Source organism: Sciurus carolinensis, chromosome 11, assembly GCF_902686445.1.
Source record: "Sciurus carolinensis chromosome 11, mSciCar1.2, whole genome shotgun sequence".
In the NCBI taxonomy this organism is placed as follows: domain Eukaryota; kingdom Metazoa; phylum Chordata; class Mammalia; order Rodentia; family Sciuridae; genus Sciurus; species Sciurus carolinensis.
Window position 1 is genome coordinate 79,601,411 of NC_062223.1, and position 12,171 is coordinate 79,613,581.

Sequence of the window (12,171 nt, forward strand, 5' to 3'; positions counted from 1 at the left end):
TGGCAGATTTTAGGTCAGATCCAGGAAAAATAATATACTACTACTGTTTATTGTACAGTCTCAAAAGAGAGTGGTTCCAAAACTAGATTTGTGATAGGAAATTTTCTAGCATTAAGACCACAGAGGCAGTAGGGACGCTTTAATATACACTGATATAATTCAAAAGTCTCACATATTTTCAGAGCACCTACTTCATACTCAGTAAGATACTGTGATAGATACTGCTGACATGAAAGTATAAAGATAAAAGAGATGATCCATGCCCTGAAATATCTCACCATCTGGTATAAGAGAAAGAGGGAGAGTTCCCCTCTTCCTACCACCTGGGCTTCTGAAAAAGGAAAACCAAGAGTCAGGAAGACAGGGGATAAATGGAAGAAATAAGGAATACTGGACTAGAGTTACATCTGCTATACTAGGGGAAATGGATTGAGCATCCTCATAGATTCTAATAGGACCTCCAGTACAAAGCATAACTTAAAATCTGACAGTTGCAGGAACATGTAAGCAACTAACTGTGGTGACCATAGGCAATGAACCTATCTTCTTGGTCTTAAGTGTCATCACTTGAGGAATGTGAAGGAAGAGGAGTGGTATAATTTGAAAGTGGTGTAATTTTGAAAGTGACTATAAGTCACTTTCAGTTCTAAAATTCAACAGATGTTCTCTCCCTGTCAAAGCATATATTCTGGTATTTTTCTAGTCTAATTCCTTTTCTCCTTACTATTTCACTAAGCAAAATTTAATGAAGAACATAAAATGGGAATAAAATTGACTCAACATGGGCTGGGGTTGTGGCTCAATGGTAGAGTGTTTGCCTAGCACGTGTGAGGCACTGGGTTCAATCCTCAGCATCACATAAAAATAAATAAATAAAATTAAGGTATTGTGTCCATCTACAACTAAAAAAAATTTTTTTTAAATTGACTCAACAACATCTTCATCATCTGGTAAGCCTGGGACTCCACTGATGTATACAATAAACACTAGGTTTGTTGGCTTTCTAAAATTCACTATGTCTAATAACCATAAACTTCCATTTTAAACAAAATCAGAAAGTCCAATTCCTTATGCATCCACCCACCTTTACCCATCCATCCATCCGTCCATCTCCTGTGTGCCAGGCTCTATCCTAGGCTTTGGGTCTACACCGAAGAAAAAAATAAACAAAGTCCCTGGTCCTGTGGCTTACATTCTAGAAGAGGATACAGTCAAACCAGTCATCATAGTGTGAGGTGGTAATAAGATAAACACATAGGATTAGAGACTGGGGGTGGGATGAGGAGAATACTACTTTAGATAGAAAGTCCTCTCTAATGAGATGCCATATTAAGCAGTGATCTGAATGAATAGAGGAAGCAAGTCATAAGCTCTGTTGGAAACAGAGATTCCTAGGAGACGGGGAAAATACAATGAACCTGAGATAGAAACATGCTTGCTGCGTTCCCACAACCTCTAGGAGTTCTACCTATGTGGTTGTAACAGTAAGCAAGAAGAATTGAGGAAAGGGACAAGATCAGAAAGTTAGTTAGAACCAGATTCTATAAAACCACTGGGGCCAAGATAAAAACTTTGGAATGTATACCTAGAATAAGAAGCCACTGGAGGACTACAAGCAGAATAGTGATGAAATCTATATATATATTTTGCTTTTTAAAGTGCTTTATTAATATGTATATCATAAATTAAAAGATTCTTCATCATAGGTAATAAAATCTAAATTCCTATTTTATAACAAAATAGTAAAAAAGTACCAAAGGAGATGTGCAACTATAACTCTGGGTTCCTGGTTCTTGGTTCTTTTATTCACTCATCTATCTATCCATCCATCCATAGTGGGGATTATGTCCAGGGTACTCTACCATTAAGTTAAATATCCCCAGTCTCTCTATTTTTTTTTTTTTTTTTTTTTTTTTTTTGAGAAGAGTTTCACAAGTTGCTCAGGCTGGCTGTGAACTTGTGATCCTCCTGCCTCAGCCTCCCTAGTAGCTGTGACTATAGGTAGATAACACTGTGCCCAGCTTTTTGGTTTTGTTATTTTTAAAAGATTATAAAAGTACTTCCAGATATGACAGAAAGAGGAGACTGGCAATTCTTCTCCCCAAAAGGCAATTATAAATCTGGTCAAAATTGACAAAACATTTTAGCATGCTAGAAATCCAACACAAGTATACAAAATACTGAAAAGTGTCAATGATTGAAAAACTGCTGTGTTTCTGGTAGAAATGGTGGGAATCTCTGGAAGTTCTGGTTTGGGTTTCTCCCATCCACCACACCCCCAGCTCCAGCAGTGTAGGTGTTCCCCGAGGGTACTATAGGTTATCATGGCATGGTATAAAATTGCTCACTTTCATTTTGAGCTGTGCCCAGTGCCACTGTCGGCAGAGGCAACCTCCAAAGATGGAAGCATGGGAGGAGGACCAACTGCTCAGTTTTGTTAGCCTGAAGTTGCAATCCTGAGGACAAACAAATTTCTGGCTGAAGTTGCTCACAGACACAGCAGACACTAGAAAGGTCCCACGTTAGTCACACAAGTCTGGCTGTGTGCATGCAAATAAAAGATTCAAAGGGCCCCAAAAGAAAGTAAAAAGCTGGGACAAAAATGAAAAATGTCTGAATAATGAATGCACTCTACTACCTATACACAAATACATCAGCAGAGGAAAGAAGCTTTATTCACTTAAAGTTTTTGAGCACAACTGTACAATCATTAGCCATTAAGCTAAGCAAACACAGGGGGAGACTTTGGAAAACGAGATTATGAACTTAAAACAGAATAGTAAAAAACAAACAAACTGAACAGAGACATCAATGGCCATACACCAATAGAAACATATTTTACAGATTCATCCCTAGAAAATTAATATAAAACCAACAATCTCCAGGGAGAAAAAAAAAATACAGTATCTGGAACTGGTACAAAATATTATCTAAAATGCCAAGTTACAGCAAGAAATTACAAGACATGTAAAGAAGCACATTCAGGGGGAAAAAGTAGTTAACAGATATTCCATTTAGAAAATAAAGATGTCAAATCAAATGATATATTCAAAGAACTAAAAGAAACCAACTTTTAATTTAAGAATTAAAAAGAAAATAAAACAACAATGTATTAACAGATTCTCAATTGAAATTACTTTAGAAGAACTAAATGGAAATACTGGAGTTAAAGAATAAAGTAATAAATTAAAAACTCACTAGAGTGCTTGCTTTGGCAGTACATATACTAAAAACTCACTAGAGAAGTTAAACAACAGATTCTATATGGCAGAAGAAAGAATAAGTGTATTTGAAAATGGGCCCAAAGAAATTATACAATTTTAAGAACAGAGAGAGAAAAAAAGAAGATCGAAGAAAAGCTAAGAGAACATCAAAGAACTTTGGAACAACATAAAATGCACAATACACATACAATAGGAGTCCCTGGGAGAGAAGAAAATGGAACAGAAAAATACATCTAAAGAAATAATAGAGGGCTGGGAAGATAGCTCAGTTGGTAGAGTGCTTGCCTCGCAAGCACAAGGCCCTGGGTTTAATCCCCAGCACCGCAAAAAAGAAATAATAGAGCCAGGCACATTGGCACATGCCTGTAATCCCAGAGGCTTGGGAGGCTGGGACAGGAGGATTACAAATTCAAAGCTAGACTCAGTAACATAATGAGGCCCTAAGCAACTTAGTGAGAACCAGTCTCAAAATTTATATTAAAATAAACAGGCTAGGGATGTGGCTCAGTGTTTAAGCACCACTGGGCTCTATCTCTGGTATAAAAAAAAAATTAATCTACATATCCTAGAACCTCAATAAATCTCAACTAGTATAAACACAAAAAGATCCATACCTAGACACATGATAACACTGCTAAAAGCCAAAGACACAGTGAAAATCTTCAAAGCAGCAAGAGAAAAAGGACATCATGCACAAAAACAATCAAACAATCTATGAATAACAGCTGACTTCTGATCAGAATACAGTTCTTTCTCAAGTATCAGTGGGGGATTGATTCCAGGAGCTACAGTATTTATAAAAACCTGTGGATGCTCAAGTGCCTTATATAAAACAGCATGGTATTTGCGTACAACCTAAGTACTTCCTTCAGCATACTATCTTTACTCTTTGGAATGCAAAGCCTTGCAAGTCAATCATGCCTCCATGCCATAATTCCTACTATCTATATACTTTACTTTAAATCATCTCTAGATTACTTATAATACCAAATACAATGTAAATGCTATATAAATAGGTGTTATACTGTCTTATGTAGGGTCTATACATGTTCAAAACAGATGCAATTTTTCACCTGAATATTTTTGACTCATGGTTGCTTCAATCATAGAAGTAGAATCCTTGGATATGGAGGGCTGAGTATACTTTAAAAACCAGTTAAAACTTTTGATCAGAAATAATGGAGGTCAGAAGGTAGTATGATGACATATTCAAAAAGCTGAAGCTTCTAAAAATTGCCAATCACAAAAATCTAAACCCAAGAAAAATCTCCTTAAAAAATGAAGATGAAGATGAAAACATTCCAGGTTAAAAAAGACAGGGAGGCAAGGCACGGTGGGACACACCTGTGATCCCAGCCTCTTGAGTAGCTGAGGTAGGAGAACTGTAAGTTCAAAGTCAGACTCAACAACTTAGCAAGACCTTGTCTTAAAAATAGAAAGGGCTGGGGATATGGCTCAGTGGCAGAACATACCTACATGCAATCCACAGTTCCACAAAAAGAAAAATAAATGACAAGGAGAATTTATTGCTAACAGAACAAAATATTAAAAGAAGTCCATAAAACTGAAAAGAAATAATACCAAAATATCAAATCCACAAGTAAAAATGAAGAGCAGAGGAAGTGGTAAGCATATGGATTGACATGAAAGACTCTATAAATATACCTTTTGAGATTTATTCTGATCATCTCTTTAAAAAAAATAAGATTGTATAGAGCAATAATTTTAACACTGTACTGTTGGGCTTCTAATATATATACAGGGTATATATATTTATATAAATAATACATTTATACTCATTTAAATATATATGAATGCTGGGGAGATAACTCAGTTGGTAAAGTGCTTGCCTTACAAGCACAGGGCCCTGGGTTCAATCCCCAGCACCACAAAAAAAAAAAAAAAAAAAAAATATATATATATATATATATATATATACACACATATATATTATATATATGAAAGATAGTAAGAGTACAAAGAAGGTGCAGGGAATGAAGACATACTGGGTAAAGTTTCTACATTTTATTGAAATTTAATTTAATACTAATATGAATTCCAATAAAAATAATTAAGTAGATTATAATAAATTAAAACACATTTTAATGCCCAAAGCAACCACTTAGGAATACAATTAAAATAATTAAAATGATACAATAAAAATAGTTCTTTAATGCAAAAGAAGGCAGTGAAGGAAGAATAAAAATAATCAAGATCCATATATAAAACAACTAGCAAATGGCAAAGATAAACCCAGACATAACAATAATGATATTAAACATAAATGACCAAAACATCTCCAAAAATAGGCAGAAAATGTCAGCCTGGAAGGAAAACAAAAGACAAACAAGATCTAACCATATATATATCTACAGTAAGAGATACTATATTTTTGAAGACATGAGTAAGTTCAGAGAATAACAATGGGAAAATATGTACTATGAAAACAGTAGTTGAAAGAGAACTAAATGGCTACATTAATTTTTAAAAATAGTTAAGAGAAATATTATTAGAGACAAAGAAGGACATTTCACAATGATTAAAAAGTCAAAACAAGTCAGGCAAGGTGGTGCACACCTTTAATCCCAGAAGCTCAGGAGGCTGGGGCAGCAACAGCAATCTAACAAGGCCCTAAGCAACTCAGCAAGACTGTCTCAAGACTGTCCCTGGGTTTATATACCTCAGTGGTTAAGCTCCCTGGGTTCAATCACTGATACCAAAAAAAAAAAAAAAAAAAGTCAAAACAATTCATTAGTATACATATAAAATAGAGTATAAAGTAAGAAATGACACAATTGAAGGAAGAAACAATTTTATTATAGAGATAGAGATTTCAATTATAGTTAGAGATTTCAGTTCTCTCTACACTAAATAATAGAACAAGAATGAAAATTAATAGGGATATAGAAGACTTGAACACTGTCAATCAACCTGACATCTACATATAACTGACATAAACACAGCATTCCATCCAGCGTCTCCAGGATGTATATTCCTTTCAACCACATACAGCTCATTCTCCAGGATAGACTGTATTATATGCTAGGCCATAAACATGTCTCAATAAACTTAAAAGAAATGAAATCACTCCAAATATATTATTTGACTACAGTGGAATTAAACTAGAGATCAACAACGAGAAAGACATTTCTCCGAAAGATAATACAAATGGCCAATATGCACATGAAAAGATGCTTGACATCATTACTCATTAGAAAATGTAAATAAAACCATAAAAAAGATACCACTTCACACCCACTAAGATGACTATAATAAAAAAACAAAATAACAAGTATGGGCAAAGATGTAGAGAAATTAGAACCCTCTTAATTGCTGGTGGGAATGTAAAATGATGCCAACGCTGTAGAAAACAGTCTGGCTGTTCCACAAAAAGTTAAACATAAAGTTAACCTATGACACAGCGATTCCAGTTCTTAGGTACATACCAAGAGACGCAAAAGCTTGAACATAAATGTTCACAACAAGATTATGCATAATAGCCAAAAGGTGGAAACAGCTCATAGTGGACATCATCTGATGAGGGATACATAAAATGTAAGATATCCTTACAATGATATGCTATTTAAATATAAAAATGAATGAGGTACTGATACATGCTACAACATGGATGAACCTCAAAAACATTATGTTAAGTAAAAAAGCTATACACAAAAACTACAAGTTATATGACTCTATTTATATAAACTGTCTAAAGGGCAAATTTATAGGCAGAAAGCAGCTGGCAGCTGAGCGTGGGAGTTTGGTAAAAAAGTACAAGGAAAATTTGGGGGGTGATGACTATACAAATGTATACATTTATTAAAATCACTGAATTGTACAATTAAAATTGAATTGCAAATCATGCCTCAGTAGAAGAGCTTTAAAGGCTAAACTTAAAAAGTTATGTGTAAAACCAGTAATTTTCATTATAAATTCTAGGTAATAATATATAGAAATACATGGAGCAAAAAGTGAACACTCCAGGAATTGATATATGATCTATTTCCTGAAATCTCACTAGAACTAAAATTAAGGAATGGTCCTTTAGACAGACATCCACAAGGATGGGAGCAACAGGAAAAGAAGGCAAGAACTGTAAAAAGGAAGCAAAGCAGATGGGTGAGCTGAAAAGACTCAAGCAGCCTGTGTATGAAGCTGCCAGTGGGCAAAGCTTGAAAACCAATCTATATGTCTAACCTGCAGAATTCTCAAAATTTGGGGGATATGGTAGCACAATATAGCTTCAAAACTACAGATGAAGTGGAGAGGAGGGAAGAATACTAAAGGCAGATTCCTCAAAAGTTATTTAAGCAGCAGTTAGACTCTAAATCTCTTCCCCCTACTCTACAATCAATAGGTGACTGCCTTCCCCTCCCTAGTTGAAGACTGGAGGTTTAGTCTCTGGGGAGGGTAAAAAAGGATTTCTGGATTAGGGATACCAAGCACAGTTAAACATAAAAGTGTCATAGCAAAAAATAAATGCTGGGACTTCTAAGCCTCTTCTCTTACTAGGTTCCTAGAATATTTGTAGTCAGATCTTCATTATCAAAGCAGATTAGAAGATTCTTCTCTAGATCTGACCTGCCAAACAGGAAAGTTCTAAAGTCAAAAATATGAGAGGTTTCTCCAAATAATCCAACTAGATTATCCTATGTGATACAAACAAAAAAGCTTTGTTATGGTGATGGCTGCATAGTTCTATAAATTTATTAAAATAACTTATCACCACCACCAAGCTTAAAATTCTAGTAAGCTTCTTATAAATACCCAGTCATAAGTATGAGCAGATCTCCAAATATTACTAAATATGTGGGGAAGAGCTCCCACAAAAATGGGGGAAATCAAAACAAGTAGGGGAAAGGGCCATTTGGGGGAAAAAAAAAAACATTAAATAAGGAGAAGAAATCATCAAAAGAAAGCCTATCATTAATGTCCTCAGAGAGCTTTCGGGGACAACAAGATTACACCATCCTTTTCAGCGCTTACTCCTTAACCTCCAATCCCCTCAGGAAAATTATTTGACCCTGCTCCCAAAAAAATAATGTTCTCAGAGATAATAGAAGATACTAATTCTGGAAACAAGAATACAATCCTGTAAATTTTTTTAATGAAAGGCACTTGAAAATTAAACATGAGTATTGAAGTGAAAACTTGACAGATTAATTGAAAGATGGAGTTGAGGAAGTCTCCCCCCAAATCAGGGCAAGGACAACAGAGAAAACATAAGAAAAATGGAGAATAAGTCCAAGAGGTCCAAAATATAAATAAACAGGAGTTTAAGAAAGCGAGAACAAAGAAAGTAGGAGAAGAAAACAATAAAATAATTCAAGCAAATTTCCTAGGACTGAAGGCTTGAGTTTCCAGGTTGAAAGAGTTCACAAAGCTCCTTGCACAATAAATAGATGAAGACAGGGATATAATTATGAAATTTAAAAAAAATGGCAGAGAATATCCTACAAGTGTTCCATGTGGAAAAAAGTAGATCATATACAAAGAAGCAGAAATGACTTTGAACTTAACAGTTCTGAAAGTTAAATTAAGAAAATGTAATGTTTTCCATATCCAATGGAAAATTATTATTCCCAGTCTAGAATTCTATAATCAGCCAAAGTATTAATCAAATGTGAGAGCCAAATAAGAAACTCCCATCTTGAAACCTGAAAGATATTAAATATTTATAACCCATTTATTTTCTAAAAACTAGTAGAAGATATGCACCACCAAAATACAAAAGGGAAATCTCAGGTAGAGAAAACAGAAATACCAACACAGAAAAGCAAAGTGCCTGCCAAGATGATGGCAAAGGAAGAGCTCAGAATGACAGTTACGTATTATAAGCCTTCTAGTTCTATTTAACTTTTAAATCTAAACTTGAAAAAAATAATAATAATTTTAAGTGAATATTCTGAATCACCATCAACCCTAGAGGTCATTATTGTTACTATTTGGCATCTTTCAAAGATGATCTGTGGAAGGTAAACATTGATCTTCACATGTCCAAACATGTCTTTATTTTGACTTGGTGCTTGAAAGTTAGTCTAATTGTGTATAGAATTCTTGATACTAAATAATTTTCCTGGTACTTCTGAAGACATTGCTCCTCTGCTACTGCTAATGAGACATCTGATACTACTGTTCCTCTGGATAATGGCTGTATATTTTCTTTGGAAGTTCTTAAGATTTTTCTCTTTATCTTTGAAAGGTCTCTTTCAATGCTCTGACTTGGTGATTGATAGACAGGCTTTTCACCTAAGACTTTCTTTTACCTGAGGAACTTTTCTTCTCTATTCCTTTGATTATTTTTTTCCCACTCCACTGCCTCTGTTCTCTAATTTGTCTTCTTAAATCTCCTTAACTAATCCTCTATTATTCCTTATTTTCAAATTTTCCATCTGTTTTTCTACTTTATATAACTAATTCTCTCATATGCATTTATTCTTGAATCTTTGTGAATTTATTAACACTGTGTGTATGTGTGGTACTGGGAATTGAATGCACAGCCTCATGCTACACCCCCAGTTCTTTTTTTTATTATTATTATTATTTTGACACAGGGTCTTGCTAAATTGTCCAGGGTAGCCTCAGACTTGCAGTCCTCCTGTCTTAGCCTCTCAAGTCACTGGGAGTCACTGGAATTATAGGTGTGGGCTTCTGTGCCTGACTACATTTTTTAATTTCTAAGAACTCTCTTCTATCCCCTGATAATTGCAATGGCAGGTGTTTCGGGGGATGCAACATCTATAGAACTTTTTCGAACCATTATCTTTCCTGAATTATCTACTTCCTCTGAGGCCAGTTTTCTGTCTTTATTTGGTCTCTCTCTAAAGTTTTGTTTCCCTCAAGTATCTAGAGGTCACTAACTATCCATTCATATTTACAAGTGAAGGACTAGACTGATCAGTGTAAGTAATCAGCATGAGTTTTTCCTGCAGCTATGTAAGTATGCTGCTCCACCGTGCTCTTTGAATGACAGGTCTGAGTCAAACTGTGGTTACGGATAGGTGGTTACCAGCAAGTGTTATTGTAGGGCACGGAGGTATAGAAAGCATATGTGTAGAGTCCTCTTCTCCCAAGTATCAAAGTATGAGAAATTCTTGGTACAGAGAATTTTAATGTATTTTTCTGCTGCAAAGCTACTTTTTTCTCCTATCTATAGCAGAAATCTACAATTAACTCAGGTTTTATTCTGCTTCTCTCTCAGGCCCCTGTGCCCACAGCAGCAGGTTTCCTCAAGGAAGCAGTTTTTTTAGAAAATTACCTGATTTTAGCTTAGAAACAAATGCATCTGCTGCCTTTTGCTCACTGTAAGGGGGAGGCTACCCCTGCTGTTTCAAATGTAGAATTTAATTAATTTACTCTTGAAGATGATCCAAAACTACTTTCTGCTTCATGTATAGATTCTTTTAGCCCATTTCCTCTGGAGTTTTTTTCTTTTCCACTTACTTTTAAGTTGTAGCTGCTTCTGCTCTGATCAATCTGACCTTACCTACTTTTTATCTTTCACAAATTCTTCAAAATCGTTGGTTTATGTTATGTTTTGTTCTAAAGTGCTGCTTTTATTTTTTAATATATCTTTCTGAAATTAAGAAATTTGGGCTAGCAAGAGAGATAGGCACATGAATTTAGTCTACTACCATGAACAAATTTCCAGAGTAATATTTCTAAGACATTAGCTTAGACCAAAATGCACATCCAACTATTTCAGTCTTTTATTTACAATACTTTCTTAACTCTAACACGAAGTTCAAATTTTCTTGCCCAACACAATGGAATCTTAACAGCACAGTTTTGTTCATACTATCCCTAGACAAGAAAGCATTGATCCTTTCTCATCATTTGTGTTTATCTGACAACAATCTTGTAAATATCTGCTTACATGTTCTGATTCATCACTAACTTGTGAGATCAAGAGCAAAGACCCTACTAGTCACTGAGTCATCAGCAATCAAAGAATCTATCACATGGTAGGTGTTCATTTTATGAATGAGAATCAGGCACTAAAATAGCATAGAATCTTAGAGTCAGATCTCAGATCCAGACAACAGAATTTTAGGCAGGAAGGGACCTTAAAGATAATGTTTGTTAAATGAACAATCCTTTAGGCCCTAGTACCCTATGCAACCTTCCCTGTACTACCAGGCAGAATAAACCATTCCATCAAATATGACCTCATTGCACATTATTAATGCAGCCCCCTCTTGGGGCTCTTATCTTCTTAGTCTGTCATTAATATTTTTCTCAAGGTCTAAGGTAGCACACATTCCTTTTTTTGCACACATTCATTTTTATGTCACCTATACTTTGGCACAAAGAAGATATTAAGGAAATATTTATGATATGAATAAATAGATGAATGCTCAGGAGAATGGAATTTTGAACTGATTTCTACTACTAACTCGTCAACAGTGGGGACAGAATCAATGTTTCTGAGTCACAATTTTTAAAATCTGTATTAGTAGGTAACAATTTTGTTTGATTATTTCACAAATCAAATGAATTCAAAATGGAAAATGATGACATGCTACCACAATAAAAATCCTATCTTCCCTGTAAAACAAGGAAGGAAATATAGAACAATGAACTAAAGGGACAAATGTTCTGAATTGGGGGAGAAAAACGTCCTTGAGGGCCTGAGTGGTTTTATTTCTAGGTACTAAACCAGTACAGGTTTTTACCAAGCAGGTGTTATCCTCTCTGCCATATGGCATGAGCCCCAGGGCTCTTCCTCCATACTAGCAAACAACACACTGCAGTCTCCTTTATAAGACCTCTTTGACATCTTTCTCTGTTCCCTGCCATAGTGAAAAGAACCCTGGACTGGGATTCAGAAGACTCCAGTTCTAATGTGGTAACTAATTAGGAATCTCCAGGAAACTTTGTTTTTGTACCTGTGAAATGGGGATGATAAACTTCTTCATGAGGTAATTGTCAGGACTGATTATGCTAA

General features: G+C 35.1%; 1 protein-coding gene across 5 annotated transcripts in view; it reads right to left on the reverse strand.

Moving 5' to 3' along the window:
* The window catches only part of Pak1 (p21 (RAC1) activated kinase 1), a 139,145-nt gene that overhangs the window by 31,581 nt on the left and 95,393 nt on the right, over positions 1–12,171 (reverse strand). The gene's annotated exons all lie outside the window — the stretch shown is intronic.